Here is a 21,786-nt window from a genome sequence, read left to right as displayed (position 1 = left end):
CGGGGACGTCCCTAAGTACGTTTTTAGGACATCACCTGATGGTCCCAAAGAAACATTCTCCCCCCAAAAATAACTTGTTTTATTACGCATCACCCTTTGTTATCAATCCCATCAAGGCGCTGATTTGTGAACCACTGATTCATTCAAAGCTCTTTGTCTGTTGGCAAGGTTAGGGACACCCACACACAGTGTTTTCAACATACAGCGTACTTGACACACGATTACCTTGGGCATGTTTATTTATACAGTAATTATTACTCAACATGTCCTCACCTGGGATTTGAACTCACAACCTCTTAGTTCACAGCATTCCGATCTTCCTGCTACGCCACCACGTCTGTATGAATGACTGATTTCACCTGTATTGCTACACTTTGCACTTCAAAGTAAATCTCAGCTCTGTTAAAAGTAACTGACACAGACATCGTGGCATAGCAGAAAGATCAGAATGCCGTGAACCAAGATGTTGTGAATTCAAATGAACGTAATCAATGTAATCGTGTTTGTCAAATATGTACGTTGAAAGCACTGTTCATATGTGTGGGTGTCCCTAACCTTGTCAACAGACAAAGAGCTGTGAGGGCCTTGATGGGCTTGGCAACAGTAACAACCCAGCTAAGAACAAATGTTCCCACAACTTTAGAGAACGTTGCCTTAAAGTGGAACTGACATTGTTTTCACTACTTTGCAGATATGAAACAAACAGACAATCATAATATCATTCAAAAATATCAAATTCCCAGTTTATGCTTCAAAACCAACTTTAAAATAGGTTTTAAAAATAGGTTATATTTGACTCTAAATTCCATGACGTACAGTAAGGCATTGTTGGCAGAATAGATGGATGCAGTTCAATGCATGATTAATATAATTCACCAATACATTTCTTGGTAGTCCCAAAAATATTTCTGCCGCCACCCAATGGTGTGCCACCCATGCCGCACCATTTCAGTTTCAACGACTCAATACTTTGAACAAAAACGGACGACTGTAACTAAGGCTGGGAATGTCAATACAATCAAACGAGCAAGGGCAATGACAAGCCAGTCATAATGTGGCTAATAGGTGCACGTGTCAAACACAAGGCCTGAGGGCCAAATAGGACACACGAGTGAGTCTAAATTAGTCAACAGTTGAGTCATTTACTTTATGAAATGACAGCCTGATGCGCTCGGATCGGTGAATTCAACTTCAATTGCTGCTGCTTTTGTGTGTCCCATTTACAGTGCGCAGCGGAGGGAAAGTTGACAGACATGCCACAGTCCTAGCTAGGCTACTAAAATGTTGAAGTCTGGCTTTGGTTTTTAAAGCTTGACAATTAATAACCAAAAAACAAAAACTGCAACAAAACACAATGCAAAAGAGAAACATGAAGGCCTATTACAGCAACATTTAAGCAGTAGCCTAGGTTGGCTACTCAACTACAATACATTTTGAGTACACCATACAGCAATGCTGCATTCAACCGCATTATTAAATACTTTTTGATTAGGGTCGCAGCCAATGTTCCCTCAAAAGAAATTAGGCACTGAGCAAATTTCAGGTCTGCTGAGTGCAAACTTGAACATTGTGAAAATGATGTGCAACTTCCCCTACTGTGGCTATTTGACAGTGATGTGAAGTACTTAAGTAAAAATACTTTAAAGTACTGCTTAAGTAGTTTTTTTTAGTATCTGTACTTTACTTTACTATTTATATTTTTGACAACTTTTACTTTTACTTCACTACATTCCTAAAGAAAATAATATACTTTTTACTCCATACATTTTCCCTGACACCCAAAAGTGCTGGTTACATTTAGAATGCTTAGCAGCACAGGGAAATGGTCCAATTCACAAACTTATCAAGAGAACATCCCTGGTCATCCCCACTGCCTCTGATCTGGCGGACTCACTAAAGACAAATGCTTTATTTGTAAATGATGTCTGAGTGTTGGAGTGTGCCCCTGGCTATCCATAAATTAAAAAACAAGAACATTGTGCCATCTGATTGGCTTGATATAAGGAATAAGAAATTATCTATACTTAAGTATATTTTAGCAATTACATTTACTTTTGATACTTAAGTATATTTAAAACCAAATACTTTTAGACTTTTACTCAAGTAGTATTTTACTGGGTGACTTTCACTTTTACTTTAGTCATATTCTATTAAGGTATACTTTTACTCAAGTATGACAATTTAGTACTTTTTCCAACACTGCTATTTGTTCATAATGTAGGCATACCAGAGTGGCCTACCATCAAAAACATAACATTTTAACATGGAAATAGCTGTTCTATCATTCATCCTACAGTAGCAGTCAATCTGCAGGATTCAATGTAGGCCTACATTCCGTGAGATAAAAAACAACAACATGCAGGGCTTGACATTAACCTGTTTAACCACTTGTCCTTCAGACAAGTAGGTGACTGAAAAGGTTGTGTTGTTTGATGCAAGAAACCACTTTACTAAATAAAATGCATCATTATTCCCATACCATTATTACAGAGAATCAGACAAATCATGCTACCCTATTGGCTACTTAGCTTATAAAAGCCTGTCTCAAAATACAACACTGCCCATTTAAGACAAAAAATAGCTCTTTACCTGACTCACTTTTAAAGATGTCTAGAAATGCACACATTGCTGACCACACATTATCTATAACTGGGATAATAACTCACTAACTAGCAAAGGATATGAACAATTGTGCACGCATGGCTACATGTAGCTCTCGCTTTGATCTCAAAACAAACACATCTACTCACGACCGCTCATGATGTAAACACAGTCCAGTTCAAAGTGAATGGCACAGATCCATATATGGCAATGGTCTATTTGCATATAGGCAATGCATCGCAGTGCTTGAGGCGTCACTACAGACCCAGGTTCGATCCCAGGCTGTGTCACATCCGGCCGTGACCGTCCGGGTTAGGGGAGGGTTTGGCCGGCCGGGATGTCCTTGTCCCATCGCGCTCTAGCAACTCCTTGCAGTGGGCCGGGCGCCTACACGCTGACTTCGGTGGCCAGTTGTACGGTGTTTCCTCCAACACATTGGTGTGGCTGGGTTAAGCGAGCAGTGTGTGAAGAAGCAGTGCGGCTTGGCAGGGTTGTGTTTCGGAGGATGCATGGCTCTCGACCTTCGCATCTCCCGAGTCCGTACGGGAGTTGCAGCGATGGGACAAGACTAACTACCAATTGGAGAGAAAAAGGGGTAAAAAGTACCAACAAAAAAATAATAGTTGATTCGATCACAATTCCAACATTAAGGGGAAACATTGATAGTATTAACTAATGGCGAACACTATAGAAAGTTGAGTGAAGTTCAATCTTGTGCTTCTCTGCGCAGGCTGATATTTCTCCTGCGCGACAGGGGGAACAAAGGCTGGACAAATATTATTGATCTATTTTGTTTTAATATGTTAAAATGCTATATACAGTGTCCTATGTTCATAAGTGGCCTATTTTTTCTAATAAAACAATGGCCAGTTTGGGTCTCAGTTGCACAGTTTCTGTAAAAACAAATAGGCTAGCAAGAAATGTGAATCGATTTGCTAGCTAGCTAGCTATACTGAACTTGAACGACTGTTATCCACAGTTAGCATATCGCTTAGTTGTCAATCAAATGTGTTTGGCATCGAATAAATAGGCGGGCAGGCAGGCAAGTTCCCATTCAGTTGTTAAAACGTGGGTTGGGACAAGCATGTATTGGCAGGCAAGCTGCAGAAGGACGAGTGGGCTACTATTCCCCATCGTTTATCAGTGAAATTTTGACGGCCAACTAGCTGAAAATGTTTGAGAGGGTTTATCTAATGTTCCCTCGTTAGATTTTAGCTAATCTCGCTCTGGCTAGCATTAGTTGTTGATCTTGTTGTTGTTTTCTGCATAGGCAACTGAGGGAGAATGAGCCTAACTTTTCATGGTTGTTTGATCGATAGGATTGTGAAGTTCCCAAATGTAAGAGGACTTCCGTGGTATTTACATATTTGCAGAAATACATTTGGCGAATGCAGTCTAATGATCTAAAGTCGTGCCGTTGCTACTGCCTGTAAACACACAGTCCAGGCCAAAGTGAATAATGGCAAGCCTGTGTGGCAAATGGCTTTTTTGCATATAGGCCTACTGTAGCTCCGATTGGCTGTGGTGCACCGGTCTATTGCTATACAATTTTCACAAATGCCTTACTACACTTAAATCCCAAACATTCTATGAATTTATAAAAACGTGAAAATGACCATATCTAAGTGCTCGCTTGTCAGAAAATCTACAAGAGAGGATTTTAATAAGATTTCATGTTGCTAAAATGCTGTCAGTTCCACTTTAAGAGTCTCATTAACTAATGTCAAAGTGTGTCAAACATGTAAGTTGAAAACATTGTATGGGAGCCCTTTCCTGCAGTCAAATTACCACATCGCCTTCTAGTGGCCTCATGGGTGGAATGGTATTAATATTTTTCATAATTTCATAATTAATAACCTTTTTAGTTTTTTACTCTAAACATTTGGTGTTTCTACGTCAAACGGTTTTATTAGATTTCAGTCTTCTGTAATGTATATAAAGTGCAATATTGGGATGCAAACTCTAAATGTAATACATTTCAACTATATCTGACATGGTACATGTGTCTTCTTCTTTTTAAGTCCAAAACCAGGTGTGTGAGGTGTATACTTTTGTTTCAAAGTAGATTTATTTGACTACCAACAAACACTCTGTGTGACCCTGATTTAGTCCACTGCAGTAAAAGGTTGTTAAAAGCACTGTTTGTTTCTGTGTGGATGTCCCTGACCTTGCCAACAGACAAAGAGCTATGAATGGATCAGTGGTTCACCAATCAGGGACTTGATGGGCTCAGCAACAGTAACAAGATGTGGTGTGTAAAGAAACGTTTTCTTTTTTGGAGAACCATCAAGTGACGTCCTAAAAACGTCTTTAGCTGGGAACTAGACAAAAACCTCCAGGGGACCATGTTCTTGCAACGTTCCCATGAAACGTGTCTGGAACATTAATATGTTATATTCTGAGAACATGGCAACCACGTTGATGGAATATTCTCCTAACCCTCAGAAAACTGGACACATGAATGTTCTTACAACGTTCCCATGAAAGTTGTCTAGAACATTAATATGTTATAGTCTGAGAACATGGTAACCACGTTCTGGGTAAGTTCTGTTTGACAATAAGGGAATGGTCTCTTGGAAACAGTCCTTGCACATCACTGGAACATTCCTATGAAAACTTTAAGTAATTACCTAATGAGACTCTTAAGGGAACGTCTTTATGTTAGCTGGGTGACTACCAAGAGCTCAGGCACTCTCATAGTTTAATGTTTCACATCAGATATGATTTTATAATGTCTTAACCTTATTTTTATATTTATTTGAATGTCTTGAATTGAAAGGATATGTTAGAGAATTGCATACTTTTTTGTAAAAGCCAATGAGAGGAGCTCAAGCTCTAGCTCTGATAGAGGGAATTGGGGGGGGGGGGGGGGGGGGGGGGGGGGGTTGAGATGGTCAAAGGAGCATTACAATAAAGAGTAAACAGATCCAGGGATGAATGATGGCTACCACACCACACAGCACCTGCATGCTCTCTCCCACGCCCACCCCTCCAGCCACTCTGTTCGGCCATTGACTCCATGCTTTCTCCTGTTTCCTTGCGATTAATAATTGGACCTCCCTCTTGTTTTATCATCCTCTTTGCCCCATAAATCAAGAGAGGAATGGTACCAACTCCAACATAGAGCTCCACTTTGCCCTGCAGCCATGACAGGGGCTCTGCACTCCAGTGACATATAGTATTCCCAAGTGTATCTGTGTATGGATCCCAGGCTCGGTGCTCCCAAAAGAAACAAAAGATGGCTTGTAATGTTGTGACCAAGGGCCCAAAGGCTAATTTGTAAGGAAAAAGAGAAACTTTCATCCAAAGATGTTTATAAGAGTCCTTGGGAGGCAAATCAATCAAAGTGATGAGCAATATGTCTTAACACTAAATAATACATTACATGTGCTCTCTTACAAACAGTTTTGTTTTTGTACATTGTATTTATTAATGAACATCACATTCAGGCATTCATTGAGGTCCACTATGTAAGGGAGAGCAGAGTTCCTCTGAAGTCCACAGTAAGAATATTAGAGAAGAGACTGTGGATGATTTCACTATGAAACCTTCACTGATGATAGCATGTGACACAGTCTGCTGAGCAAACCACTTCCTGAATTGGGTAGAACAAATTGTGCTTTGCCATGTTGTGCTATATTTTCCAAAAGAGAGCTATGTTTGGTCTCACTTGACGTAATACTTTATCTATGCAATGTAAACAACAACTTTCTACTTCAGGAAGTTGACATCTAATACACAGGTGGATCTGCTCATTTATAAAATTCTAGATTATTTTCTCACAAACTATGTACAATACAAAGGCTACTATATCAATTGGTATCTGTTTCTATTTCCTGTTAGAATGTGCTAGCAAGGTTAGAGTCAGAATAAGCTAGTCGGCGCACATTCAAAAACAAATCTTTAATCTTTTTAATTAAATCTTTCACTATGTAGTTGAACATTTATATGAATCTATTTTAGGGAGGATTGGGAGGATTGCATCAACTGTCTGAGTTCAACATCACAATAAATGTTTTTACTTGGTGTAAGGGCCATCTAGTGGAAAGACTGCTGTCATTACATAGTTGGTGCACCCTGCAAGGTTGATTTATTTTCTCAGAATGGTCTGAAAGTGTCCAGTCCAGTCCTATGTTTCTTTGCACAATTGAGAATCAGATAAAATCCCCAGGGAAAACAAAGCGTTGTTGTGACTCTTGTTGTGACTCACCTAATGATGTGTAAGCTCCTATGAGGAATAAAGAGAGCTTAAGTTCAATACAGGATGTCATCAAGTGAAACTATTAGGTTACCGAGGGACATTGGCTAGTAGTGAAAAGGTTTGTGAGAAGAAAGTTAGACCCTCATGGTTGGATTGAATAGCAGATCAGAAGCTCAGTAAATAGATTACAAATCAAATTGTATTTGATTTACTACTATTTGTGAGTAAATTATGCACTTTATCTGAAAACGCCTAATGATAATATAAGTGCAGTGCAATGATGAATTTCAGTGATGACGTTATATTTACATTTACATTTTAGTCATTTAGCAGACCAGCGACTTAAAGTTAGTGAGTGCATACATTTTAATACTGAGGGCAAACTGTGACCAGATCCAAAGTAAAAGTAGTTATCATTAATAGTAGGCTAAATGTAGGCTCGATGTTGTTTGTTGAAAACTGTTTGTTCTGTGCAAAGGTGGTGAAATGTACAACCTAGTAGTGTTTGGGGGAATCTCAATTGCATTTCCTTGATTCCTCAATTATTCTCTCCTTGTCGCCTACTCAAAACCCACTGGATGAAAAGGTAAGAGGGTTATGATTGGAAGAGAAGGTCACAGGGGAGGAACTTCTGAATGTTTGAGAAGGAGGCGAGAAGAGTGGATGGGAGGAACCAAGAAAATGCCATTTATATTCTCCCTTTGTCCTGTAGTTTGAGACAAGGCCTCCAGATGGCATGCTAACACAGACATAAATGTACACTGAACAAAAATATAAACGCAACATGCAACAATTTTTACAGTTCATATAAGGAAATCAGTCAATTGAAATCAATTCATTAGGCTCTAATCTATGGATTTCACATGACTGGGAATACAGATATGCATCTGTTGGTCACAGATACCTTAAAAAAAAAGAAAACCAGTCAGTATCTGTGTGACTGCCATTTGCCTCATGCAGTGCAACATCTCCTTCCCATAGAGTTGATCAGCCTGTTGATTGTGGCCTGTGTAATGTTGTCCCACTCCTCTTCAATGGCTGTATGAAGTTGCTGGATATTGTCGTACACGTCGATCCAAAGCATCCCGAACATGCTCAATGGGTGACATGTCTGGTAAGTTTGCAGCCAATGGAAGAACTGGGACATTTCAGCTTCCAGGAATTGTGTATGGATCCTTGCAACATGGGGCCATTATCATGCTGAATGGCACTACAATGGGCCTCAGAATCTCGTCGCAGTATCTCTGTGCATTCAAATTGCCATCGATAAAATGCAATTGTGTTCACTGTCCGTAGCTTATGCTTGCCCATACCATAACCCCACCGCCACCATGGGGCACTCTGTTCACAATGTTGACATCAGCAAACCGCTCACCCACACAATGCCATACACGCTGTCTGCCATCTGCCCGGTACAGTTGAAACCGAGATTCATCCGTGAAGAGCACACTTCTCCAGCGTGCCAGTGGCCATCGAAGGTGAGCATTTGCCTACTGAAGTCAGTTACGAAACTGAACTGCAGTCAAGTCAAGACCCTGGTGAGGACGACAAGCACGCAGATGATCTTCCCTGATACGGTTTCAGACAGTTTGTGCAGAAATTATTCGGTTGTGCAAACCCACAGTTTCATCTGCTGTCCGGGTGGTTGGTCTCAGACCATCCCGCAAGTGAAGAAGCTGGATGTGGAGGTCCTGGGCTGGTGTGGTTACATGTGATCTGCGGTTGTGAGGCCGGTTGGACGTACGTCCAAATTCTCTAAAATGACGTTGGAGGCAGCTTATGGTAGAGAAATTAACATTCAATTATCTGGCAACAGCTCTGGTGAACATTCCTGCAGTCACCATGCCAATTGCACAATCCCTCAAAACTTGAAACATCTGTGGCATTTTGTTGTATGACAAAACTGCACATTTTAGAGTGGCCTTTTATTGTCCCCAGCACAAGGTGCACCTGTATAATGATCGTGCTGTTTAATCAGCTTCTTGATATGCCACACCTGTCAGGTGGATGGATTATCTTGGCAAAGGAGAAATGCTCACTAACAGGGATGTAAACAAATTTGTGCACAAAATTTGAGAAATAAGCTTTCTGTGCATATGGAACATTTCTGTGATCTTTTATTTCAGCTAATGAAACTTGGGACCAACACTTTACATGTTGCGTTTATATATTTTTGTTCAGTATAGATACCTAGGTGTTTGTGCCACACATCCATGAGCATTCAGAGAATTACCTAATTTGTTCTAATCAGAATAGCCTAATCAGAGTTTTTAAAAAGATCATCCAAAAGATCATCAACATTTTGAAGATGAAGTCCATAAGTTGAAGAATGATATTCTGGTTTTAAACCATCCAGAAGACAGTGAAGTGAAGGATCCCCTGCCTCAGATCGAGCAGGAGGCTGTGACGAGGAGGAAAGTCAAGATAAAAGATTAGGAATTTAATTTTAATGGTTTGAATATGAATATTTTTTCGTTCCAAACGTCCAACTGAAAAATGTTCTCCTGTCTTCTTATTTCTTCTGCAAAGGCTGTCTCCTTATTTCCTCTGCAAAGGTTGTTACAGTGTAACTACATAGTAATTAAAAAGGTTATTTCACTTCATATTAAATTGCTTGCTCACTGGGTAAGTACGTTGTAAATACATGTATATCCTTTGTAACAACATTGTAATTACAGAGTACAATGTAAGTAAGTACAATGTAACTAAAAGGGTTATACCTAATTTTCTCCCATCTTATTTTCTCCTGGGTAGCCTATTGTCTGCAAAGGTTGTTACATTGTTATTACATAGTAATTAAAAAGGCATACCTACTGTGTCTCACGTTACAATAAGTTGCTTGAACCTGAGTAATTACATTATAATTACAAGTGTATCCTTTGTAACAACATATTTACATAACATTGGGTTTTAGGTTTTATTTATTCGCACCAAAGAAAATAAGTGAAAGACAAAACAGTACAGATAAAAAACTGTTAAAAAGATGTGCCGGTGAGGTTGGAAGCCTAAAAGGGCTTATATGAAAACCATACCATAAAGTACAAAAAAAAGTACCAAAAAAAAGTTTGTTCAATCAATTAAACAAAGCATATTAATTATAATTGTACATGATATACTCAGTATACAAGAAAAAACATGTTTGATTATGTGTGTGTGTGTGTGTGTGTGTGTGTGTGTGTGTGTGTGTGTGTGTGTATGTGTGTGTGTGTGAGTGTGAGTGTGAGAGTTAGGCTACATGGAGGGGATTATTGGGTAGTTTGGTTCATCGGGCTGACCCCGAGTCTTCGCTTGAAATTATTGAGGGATGATGAAGTTTTGGCAATGTGAAGATAAGAATTCCAGAGTATGGTACCTCTGTATCTGATAGAGAATGTACTATGTCAGGTGTGGCAGTGGGGAGGGTGAAGGTTATCGCAGTGTCTTGTGTTATATAGATGGATTTAAGAATGAACCTGGAAGAATCCATTGAAGGGTTTAGGTAAACTGTCTGGGAGGTATGAGTATTTGTAGATGAAAGTGCATAATGTCGTAAATAGACAAGATATTGAGTTTCTTAAACAAAGGTGCAGATGGAGCCAGGTAATTAGAGGAGGTGGCTGGTCTTGCACATTTATTTTGTATGATGAGTAATTTGTGTAGGTAGGAGGCATAATACTGGCCCAGACATTATTACAGTAAATGAGATATGGGTAAATTAAGCTATAGTATAGAGTTAGGAATCAAATAAAATAAAATGTTATTGGCCACATGCGCCGAATACAACAGGTGTCGACATTACAGTGAAATGCTTACTTACAGCCCTTAATCAACAATGCATTTATTTTTTAAATAAAATAAAGTAAAATAAAACAACAACAAAAAAGTGTTGAGAAAAAAAGAGCAGAAGTAAAATAAAATAACAGTAGGGAGGCTATATATACAGGGGGGTACCGGTGCAGAGTCAACGTGCGGGGGCAACGGCTAGTTGAGGTAGTTGAGGTAATATGTACATGTGGGTAGAGTTAAAGTGACTATGCATAAATAATTAACAGAGTAGCAGCAGCGTAAAAAGATGGGGTGGGGGTGGGGGGGCAGTGCAACTAGTTCGGGTAGCCATGATTAGCTGTTCAGGAGTCTTATGGCTTGGGGGTAGAAGCTGTTGAGAAGTATTTTGGACCTAGACTTGGCACTCCGGTACCGCTTGCCGTGCGGTAGCAGAGAGAACAGTCTATGTCTACCCTCTGTAGTGCCTTGCGGTCGGAGGCCGAGCAGTTGCCATACCAGGCGGTGATGCAACCAGTCAGGATGCTCTCGATGGTGCAGCTGTATAATTTTTTGAGGATCTGAGGACCCATGCCAAATCTTTTCAGTCTCCTGAGGGGGAATAGGCTTTGTCGTGCCCTCTTCATGACTGTCTTGGTGTGTTTGGACCATGATAGTTCGTTGGCGATGTGGACACCAAGGAACTTGAAGATCTCAACCTGTTCCACTACAGCCCCGTCGATAAGAATGGGGGTGTGCTCAGTCCTCTTTTCTTTCCTGTAGTCCACAATCATCTCCTTTGTCTTGGTCACATTGAGGGAGAGGTTGTTGTCCTGGCACCACACGGCCAGGTCTCTGACCTCCTCCCTATAGGCTGTCTCATCGTTGTCGGTGATCAGGCCTACCACTGTTGTGTCGTCGGCAAACTTAATGATGGTGATGGAATCGTGCCTGGCCATGCAGTCATGGGTGAACAGGGAGTACAGGAGGGGACTGAGCACGCACCCATGAGGGGCCCCCGTGTTGAGGATCAGTGTGGCAGATGTGTTGTTACCTACCCTTACCACCTGGGGGCGGCCCGTCAGGAAGTCCAGGATCCAGTTGCCGAGGGAGGTGTTTAGTCCCAGGATCCTTAGCTTAGTGATGAGCTTTGAGGGCACTATGGTGGTGAATGCTGAGCTGTAGTCAATGAATAGATAAAAGCGTCTGCTAAATGGCATATTATTATTATTATTAATAGCATTCTCACGTAGGTGTTCCTCTTGTCCAGGTGGGAAAGGGCAGTGTGGAGTGCAATAGAGATTGCATCATCTGTGGATCTGTTGGGGCGGTATGCAAATTGGAGTGGGTCTAGGGTTTCTGGGATAATGGTGTTGATGTGAGCCATGACCAGCCTTTCAAAGCACTTCATGGCTACAGACATCAGTGCTATGAGTCGGTAGTCATTTAGGCAGGTTATCTTAGTGTCCTTGGGCACGGGGACTATGGTGGTCTGCTTGAAACATGTTGGTATTACAGACTCAGTCAGGGACAAGTTGAAAATGTCAGTGAAGACACTTGCCAGTTGGTCAGCACATGCTCGGAGTACACGTCCTGGTAATCCGTCTGGCCCTGCGGCCTTGGTCAGCACATGCTTCAAAGTCTTACTCACATTGGCTACAGAGAGCGTGATCACATAGTCATCCGGAACAGCTGGTGCTCTCATGCATGCTTCAGTGTTGCTTGCCTCGAAGCGAGCATAGAAGTGGTTTAGCTCGTCTGGAAGTCTTGTGTCTCGTGTGAAGCAAGCCTGATGAACCGAACCACTAATCTTTCTGTTGATACCAACAGATTTCATCACTTCGCTACAGACAAATTAAATATGATCTTTCCAGGATAACTTTTCATCAATTAGAACTCAGAGGAATCTAGTGGATGTGACTTGTTCAATTTAATCCCCATCAATTGAGATTCTGGATCTTTTTTTAACAATATTTCTTATTCTTACCAGTGAATACAATAAAGTTTGATTTTTTAACATATAAAGATAATTTGTTTATCTGGAACCATTCAGTAAATGTGGCCATACCTGAGTGGGCTTCATTAATTAGTGAATCAAAATTATTGTGTGATAAAATCAAATTGGTATCATCAGCAAAGAGAATGGGAAGTACGGTAGAAGACACAGCAGCAATTGATATAGATTAGGAATAACAAAGGTCCAATTACCGAGCCCTGTGGTACACCACAGGATATCTTGGCCCTGGTAGATGCACAGCCGTTTGCATAGACAAATTGTTCTCTATCATAAACATAACTATATAACCAATTATATGTATAATCATGAAAACCGTAATAATGCAATTTAGAAAGTAATATTTCATGATCAACCTTGTAAAATGCTTTGGATATATCTAAAAAGTACCAAGAGTGTATTCATTGTTGTTAAGGGCTGTAAATATTTAATCCACAAGTTGCAAAAGAGCCATATCTGTGGAGTAGTTTTTACGAAAACCATATTGGTGCTCATATAGAATACAGTGTTGATTTAAATGTTTCTACTTTCTCTTATGCAGCAATTTTTCTAGGATTTTAGATATTGGGCAATAATTTGTAAAAGATCTTGGATCCCCAGATTTATAGAGGGGGATAACATTGACAGTTTTCAAATCTTTAAGAACGATACCAGTTTGCATAGATTTGGTGAAGATAAACATTAGAGGCTCAGTAATCGAGGAAGACACTGATTTCACCAAAGAGGCACCAATCTCATCATGACCTTCTACTGATATCTTTAAGTTACCAATTACCTCCAAATCAAATCAAATTTTATTTGTCACATGCACTGAATACAACAGGTGTAGACCTTACAGTGAAATGCTTTCTTACAAGCCCTTAACCAACAATGCAGTTTTAAGAAAGAATACCCCAAAAAAAGAAAGAAATCAAAGTAAAAAATAATTAAAGAGCAGCAGTAAAATAACAATAATGAGGCTATTGGGTACCGGTACCGAGTCAATGTGCGGGGGCACCGGTTAGTCGAGGTAATTGAGGTAATATGTACATGTAGGTAGAGTTATTGAAGTAGCTATACATAGATAATAAACAGAGAATAGCAGCAGCTACCGCTTGTCGTGTGGTAGCAGAGAGAACAGTCTATGACTAGGGTGGCTGGAGTCTTTGACAATTTTGAGGGCCTTCCTCTGACACCGCCTGGTATAGAGGTCCTGGATGGCAGGAAGCTTGGCCCCAGTGATGTACTGGGCCGTACGCACTACCCTCTGTAGTGCCTTGCGGTCGGAGGCCGAGCAGTTGCCATACCAGGCGGTGATGCAACCAGTCAGGATGCTCTCGATGGTGCAGCTGTAGAAACCTTTGAGAATCTGAGGACACATGCCAAATATTTTCAGTCTCCTTGGTGTGCTTGGACCATGTTAGTTTGTTGGTGATGTGGACACCATGGAACTTGAAGCTCTAAACCTGCTCCACTACAGCCCTGTCAATGAGAATGAGGGTGTGCTCGGTCCTCTTATTTTTCCCGTAGTCCACAATCCTCTCATTTGTCTTGATCACTTTGAGGGAGAGGTTGTTGTCCTGGCACCACACAGCCAGGTCTCTGACCTCCTCCATATAGGCTGTCTCGTCGTTGTCGGTAATGATGAGTTTTGAGGGCACTATGGTATTGAACGCTGAGCTGTAGTCAATGAATAGCATTCTCACATAGGTGTTCCTTTTGTCCAGGTGTGAAAGGGCAGTGTGAAGCGCAATAGAGATTGCATAATCTGTGGATCTGTTGGAGCGGTATGCACATTGGAGTGGGTCTAGGGTTTCTGGGATAATGGTGTTGATGTGAGCCATGACCAGCCCTTCAAAGCACTTCATAATAGTCATTTAGGCAGGTTACCTTAGTGTTCTTGGGCACAGGGACTATGGTGGTTTGCTTGAAACATGTTGGTATTACAGACTCAGGCAGGAAGAGGTTGGAAATGTCAGTGAAGACACTTGCCAGTTGGTCAGCGCATGCTCAGAGTACACGTCCTGGTAATCCGTCTGGCCCTGCGGCCTTGTGAATGTTGACCTGTTTAAAGGTCTTACTCACATCGGCTACAGAGAGCGTGATCACACAGTCATCCGGAACAGCTGATGCTCTCATGCATGTTTCAGTGTTACTTGCCTCGAAGCGAGCATAGAAGTCATTTAGCTCATCTGGTAGGCTTGTGTCACTGGGAAGCTCGCGGCTGTGCTTCCCTTTGTAGTCTGTAATAGTTTGCAAGCCCTACCACATCCGACGAGCGTCGGAGCCGGTGTAGTACGATTCGATCTTAGTCCTGTATTGGCGTTTTGCCTGTTTGATGGTTCGTCAGAGGGCATAGCGGGATTCCTTATAAGGTTCCGGGTTAGAGTCCCGCTCCTTGAAAGTGGCAGCTCTACCCTTTAGCTCAGTGCGGATGTTGCCTGTCATCCATGGCTTCTGGTTGGGGTATGTACGTACAGTCATTGTGGGGACGACGTCATCGATGCAATTATTGATGAAGCCAGTGACTGATGTGATGTACTCCTTAATGCCATCGGAAGAATCCCGGAACATATTCCAGTCTGTGCTAGCAAAACAGTCCTGTAGCTTAGCATCTGCTTCATTTGACCACTTTTTTATTGACCCTTGTCACTGGTGCTTCCTGCTTTAGTTTCTGCTTGTAAGCAGGAATCAGGAGGATATAATTATGGTCAGATTTGCCAAATGGAGGGCGAGGGAGAGCTTTGTACGCATCTCTGTGTGTGGAGTAAAGGTGATCTAGAGTTTTTTTCCCCTCTGGTTGCACATTTAACATGCTGGTAGAAATGAGGTAAAACGGATTTAAGTTTCCCTGCATTAAAGTCCCCGGCCACTAGGAGCGCCGCCTCTGGATGAGCGTTTTCCTGTTTGCTTATGGCCGTATACAGCTCATTGAGTGTGGTCTTAGTGCCAGCATCGGTTTGTGGTAGTAAATAGACAGCTATGAAGAATATACATGAAAAGTCTCTTGGTAGATAGTGTGGTTTACAGCTTATCGTAAGATACTCTACCACAGGCGAGCAAAACCTCAACACTTCCTTAGATATCGTGCACTAGCTGTTGTTTACAAATATACAAAGACCGCCACCCCTTGTCCTACCAGAGGCTGCTGTTCTATCCTGCCGATACAGTGTATAACCCGCCAGCTGTATGTTATTCATGTCGTCGTTCAGCCACGACTTGGTGAAACATAAGATATTACAGTTTCTAGCCATGACTCGGTGAAACATAAGATATTACCGTTTTTAATGTCCCGTTGGTAGGATATACGTGCTTGTAGTTTGTCAATTTTATTATCAAGTGATTGTACGTTGGCCAATAGTACCGATGGCATAAGAAATTGTAGCAGCAACATTATGTACAAAATAAGTTACAAACAATGCGAAAAAACATACAAAATAGCACGGTTGGTGAAGAGCCCATAAAACAGCAGCCATACCCTCCGGTGCCATTGTATCCATTGTTGCATTGTTGTATCCTCCATTACATCAGGAGGATCAGACTGAAGCAGAGAATGGAAATGTCCCTTAATGTAATCCAAGGGATTTCCATCAGTTTTCTCAATTTTCTTTGACAGAAAATTCACAAAAAAGTTATTAAATTCACATTAAATAACATCAGGATTACTATAGGTCTTATTTCCAACGATAAATTGAGATGGAATAGTTATAGATGACTTTTTCTTATTCAACAGTTTATTGATGATTTTCCAAGTTGACTTTATATTATTTAAGGATTCTTGGAATTTGCTAGTAAACTATATTTTTGGGATATCCAAAGTAGGTGAGTAAATTTGTTCTTATACTTTTTGTAATTTGCAGAATTCAGGGGAGAGGGATTTGTGAGAAACTTTTTATACATCTTGTTTTTTTTACTGAGGATTTTTTGTGACCGGTTGTAAACCAAGGTTTTCAGAACCCTTCTGCTGCTCTCTTATGTTGTTTAACTAAGGGAAAGCAGTGTCGAAATACAGAATTGAAAGATGTGAGAAAAGTCTGGTAAGCAGACGCCACATCGGCCTGATTATAAACATTTTCCCATGAAATATCATCAATCAACATCTTAAAGCGCTCACAATTACTTGTGTTAAATATTCTACATTTAATGCTATTAATCATTCCCATCTGTTCATTTCCAGCTGCCAAAGAGAAGTGGAAAATTGGAAACTGGTCAGAAATGAAAGTATAAAGGATACCTGTATTAGCCACATTATTCAAAGAATTTGTAAAAAATATTATCAATAAGGGTGAAAGATGAACTGGTCACTCTTGTGGGTATATAGATGCGGGGATACAGATAGCTGGCGTATAAAGTATTCAAAAAATCAGATGTCAGTGAGTGGTTCTCACTTTTAAATAAATGTATGTTGTAATCACCCAATAGAAAACACATTTTATCTTCATTATTAATCAAATCCAAGGTTGATGCAAGGATATCAATGAAACTACCAATGTCAGAATCGGGTGGCCGATAGATGCATCCAATTATCACTTTTTTACCACCAAAAAATGAACAGGAGGGAATTTCTATGAAAAGTGATTCATCCATCAATGTTATCAGATGTAAGTGCGAGGTCCTCTCTTACAAAGAACATTTATGAACAAAAATGGACACTCCTCCCACTCTTGATGTTCTACAATGGTGAACAGCATTATAAGTATCAGGAAGTCGTCGTCGGGTGAGGTTGTGTCTCTGTCTGGCGGGAGGTAAGCTTGGCTTATATGGCTTACTGTATATGGTGTCGAGTAAAGCTTAAACTATGTATTTAGATTGTAGTTAGGTATTGTAGGTAGTTATCATGGGTTATTGTGTGTAATTATTGTAGGTAAGTATTGTATTCGGCTGAACCCGGTGAAGCACGAAGCTAGCTAACCCACTACCTGGACTAGCTGGCGGGTAGCTACTGGTAACTATTAGCAACTGTGGATAGTTGTTTCACGCCTGAGAGTACCTGTAATTACACCAGCTAGCTGCCTACAATAATTACATACAATAATGCCTACCATTCAGCTGTTGTCCATTCAGCTGCCATTCAGCTGTTGTAACCTCATTGTCTGAAGCGTTAACGTTAGGCAGTAAGTAGCTACTGTGCTCGAAATGTAGCTAGCTTGTTGCTACCTGGATAACTACTAAACAATAGCTGGAACAACCTAGCGAACAGACGCGAACTGGCTGAGTCAATTCAGTGGCTAGCTTTGCACTTGGCTAGCTAACAGTAGCTGCTAGGGGTAAGTTAAAACCTACATTTGTGTTTTGTTTTTACATACTGGTAGCCAGAGTCGTTCAAGGGAATTCGGGACATGGGTGACTAGTTAACGTTAGCTTGGCTCTCTCTGTGTGTTCGTGCCGTGGGAGGACGGGTTTCTTCGTTGGCAGAATGCAATGGCTAGCTAGTATGCTAACTATTCTAGCTAACTAACTGGCTGAATAAGTTGACGACGGACTCGCTCAAGCTGTCGGGACTAACCCACAACGTTAGACACGGACACGAATGATCTGCTTGGCGTGTTGACACACTGGTGGTTTGTTGTGGCCGAGTATTGGTGCTAAACCATGTTGTTGGAGGCCGGCATGCTAGTTGGCTGTGGCGTCATATGACTAGGTGCCCTGGACGGTTTTCAAGGAAGAATACTGTACCAAGTTAGCTAGCTGAATAAACTAAGTTAGTCTATTCCTAGAAAACATTGAACCGCTGTAGTTTACAACAATTATAGTTTCTGAGGTGGAAGTTGGGAGAGTTATATTTGGGTGTTTCAGTGAAACGTAAGTGAGGGAGGCCCCGCTCTCTCGCTTTCCCAGATGCTTAGTTCATTTCATTCCGATCTCCTTTGCATTATTGTAGCCATTTTCTGTAGCCTGTCAACTATGCCTCTGTCTATCCCTGTTCTCTCCTCTCCGCACAGGCTATACAAACACCTCACACCGCGTGGCTGCTGCCTCTCTAACCTGGTGGTCCCTGCACGCACAACCCACGTGGAGTTCCATGTCTCCGGCAGCCTCTGGAACTGCCGTTCTGCGGCCAACAAGGCAGAGTTCATCTCAGCCTATGCTACCCTCCAGTCCCTCGACTTCTTGGCGCTGACGGAAACATGGATTACCACTGAAAACACTGCTACTCCTACTGCTCTCTCCTCGTCTGACCATGTGTTCTCGCATACCCCGAGAGCATCTGGTCAGCGGGGTGGTGGCACAGGAATCCTCATCTCTCCCAAGTGGACATTCTCTCTTTTTCCCCTGACCCATCTGTCTATCTCCTCATTTGAATTCCATGCTGTCACAGTCACTAGCCCATTCAAGCTTAACATCCTTGTCATTTATCGCCCTCCAGGTTCCCTTGGAGAGTTCATCAATGAGCTTGACGCCTTGATAAGTTCCTTTCCTGAGGATGGCTCACCCCTCACAGTTCTGGGTGACTTTAACCTCCCTACTTTGACTCATTTCTCTCTGCCTCCTTCTTTCCACTCCTCTCCTCTTTTGACCTCACCCTCTCACCGTCCCCCCCCTACTCACAAGGTAGGCAATACGCTTGACCTCTTCTTTACTAGATGCTGTTCTTCTACTAATCTCACTGCAACTCCCCTCCATGTCTCCGACCACTACTTTGTATCCTTTTCTCTCTCGCTCTCCTCCAACCCTACTCACTCTGCCCCTACTCAGATTGTAATGCGCCGTCGCAACCTTCGCTCTCTCTCTCCCGCTACTCTCTCCTCTTCCATCCTATCATCTCTTCCCTCTGCTCAAACCTTCTCCCTCCAATCTCCTGATTCGGTCTCCTCAACCCTCCTCGCCTCCCTTTCTGCATCCTTTGACTCTGTATGTCCCCTATTATCCCGGCCGGCTCGGTCCTCCCCTCCTGCTCCGTGGCTTGATGACTCATTGCGAGCTCACAGAACAGGGCTCCGGGCAGCCGAGTGGAAATGGAGGAAAACTAGACTCCCTGCGGACCTGGCATCTTTTCACTCCTCTCTACATTTTCTTCCTCTGTTTCTGCTGCTAAAGCCACTTTCTACCACTCTAAATTCCAAGCATCTGCCTCTAACCCTAGGAAGCTCTTTGCCACCTTCTCCTCCCTGCTGAATCCTCCTCCCCCTCAACCCCCCTCCTCCCTCTCTGTGGATGACTTCGTCAACCAATTTGAAAAGAAGGTTGACGACATCCGATCCTCGTTTCTTAAGTCAAATGACACTGCTGGTCCTGCTCACACTGCCCTACCCTATGCTTTGACTTATTTCTCCCCTCTCTCTCCAGATGAAATCTTGCGACCTGTGACGGCCGGTCGCCCAACAACCTGCCCGCTTGACCCTATCCCCTCCTCTCTTCTCCAGACCATCTCCGGTGACCTTCTCCCTTACCTCAGCTCGCTCATCAACTCATCCTTGACCGCTGGATATGTCCCTTCCGTCTTCAAGAGAGCGAGAGTTGCACCCCTTCTCAAAAAACCGACACTCGATCCCTCCGATGTCAACAACTACAGACCAGTATCCCTTCTTTCTTTTCTCTCCAAAACTCTTGAGCGTGCCGTCTTTAGCCAACTCTCTTGCTATCTCTCTCAGAATGACCTTCTTGATCCAAACCAGTCAGGTTTCAAGACTGGTCATTCAACTGAGACTGTTCTTCTCTGTGTCACGGAGGCTCTCCGCACTGCTAAAGCTAACTCTCTCTCCTCTGCCCTTGTCCTTCTAGACCTGTCTGCTGCCTTTGATACTTCGAACCATCAGATCTTCCTCTCCACCCTCTCCGAGTTGGGCATCTCCGGCACGGCTCACTCTTGGATTGCGTCCTACCTGACCGATCGCTCCTACCAAGTGGCGTGGCGAGAATCTGTCTCCGCACCACGTGCTCTCACCACTGGTGTCCCCCAGGGCTCAGTTCTAGGCCCTCTCCTATTCTCGCTATACACCTAGTCACGTGGCTCTGTCATATCCTCACATGGCCTCTCCTATCATTGCTACGCAGACGACACACAACTAATCTTCTCCTTTCCCACTTCTGATAACCAGGTGGCGAATCGCATCTCTGCATGTCTGGCAGATATATCAGTGTGGATGACGGATCACCACCTCAAGCTGAACCTCAGCAAGACGGAGCTGCTCTTCCTCCCGGGGAAGGACTGCCCGTTCCATGATCTCGCCATCACGGTTGACAACTCTGTTGTGTCCTCCTCCCAGAGTGCGAAGAGCCTTGGCGTGACCCTGGACAACACCCTGTCGTTCTCCGCTAACATCAAGGCGGTGACCCGATCCTGTAGGTTCATGCTCTACAACATTCGGAGAGTACGACCCTGCCTTACACAGGAAGCGGCACAGGTCCTAATCCAGGCACTTGTCATCTCCTGTCTGGATTACTGCAACTCGCTGTTGGCTGGGCTCCCTGCCTGTGCCATTAAACCCCTACAACTCATCCAGAATGCCGCTGCCCGTCTGGTGTTCAACCTTCCGAAGTTCTCTCAACTCACCCCGCTCCTCCGCACACTCCACTGGCTTCCAGTTGAAGCTCTCATCTGCTACAAGACCATGGTGCTTGCCTACGGAGCTGTGAGGGGAACGGCACCTCCGTACCTTCAGGCTCTGATCAGTCCCTACACCCAAACGAGGGCATTGCGTTCATCCACCTCTGGCCTGCTGGCCCCCCTACCTCTGCGGAAGCACAGTTCCCTCTCAGCCCAGTCAAAACTGTTCGCTGCTCTGGCACCCCAATGGTGGAACAAGCTCCCTCACCACGCCAGGACATTGGAGTCACTCACCACCTTCCGGAGACACTTGAAACACCACCTCTTTATGGAATACCTGGGATAGGATAAAGTAATCCTTCTACCCCCCCTTACCCCACCCCAAAGAAAGAAAAAAAAAACATATTGTAAAGTGGTTATCCCACTGGCTATAAGGTGAATTCACCTATTTGTAAGTCGCTCTGGATAAGAGCGTCTGCTAAATGACGTAAATGTAGTGTAAATGTAAGTAGACATGTCATAAAGCATGGCTGTCTCTTCAGTCAACCATGTTTCTGAAAGGGCAACAATGGAACATTCATGACTGAGAGAAGACAGATAATGAACAAGGTGGTCATGATTTTTAGGAAGACTGTGAACGTTCAAATGAAAGTTAGAAAATAAGCTTGTCTTGGAATTAGATAAACTGCTATACAAGTTGTTAAATTGCTTAACATTAAATTACTTATTTCTGGTAAATGTCAGGAAATTTGAATCTGGATC

The sequence above is a fragment of the Coregonus lavaretus genome, assembly GCF_964263955.1.
Source record: "Coregonus lavaretus genome assembly, chromosome: 5".
NCBI lineage: Eukaryota > Metazoa > Chordata > Actinopteri > Salmoniformes > Salmonidae > Coregonus > Coregonus lavaretus.
The sequence above is the reverse complement of the archived record's forward strand: the minus strand, read 5'-3'. Positions refer to the sequence as shown.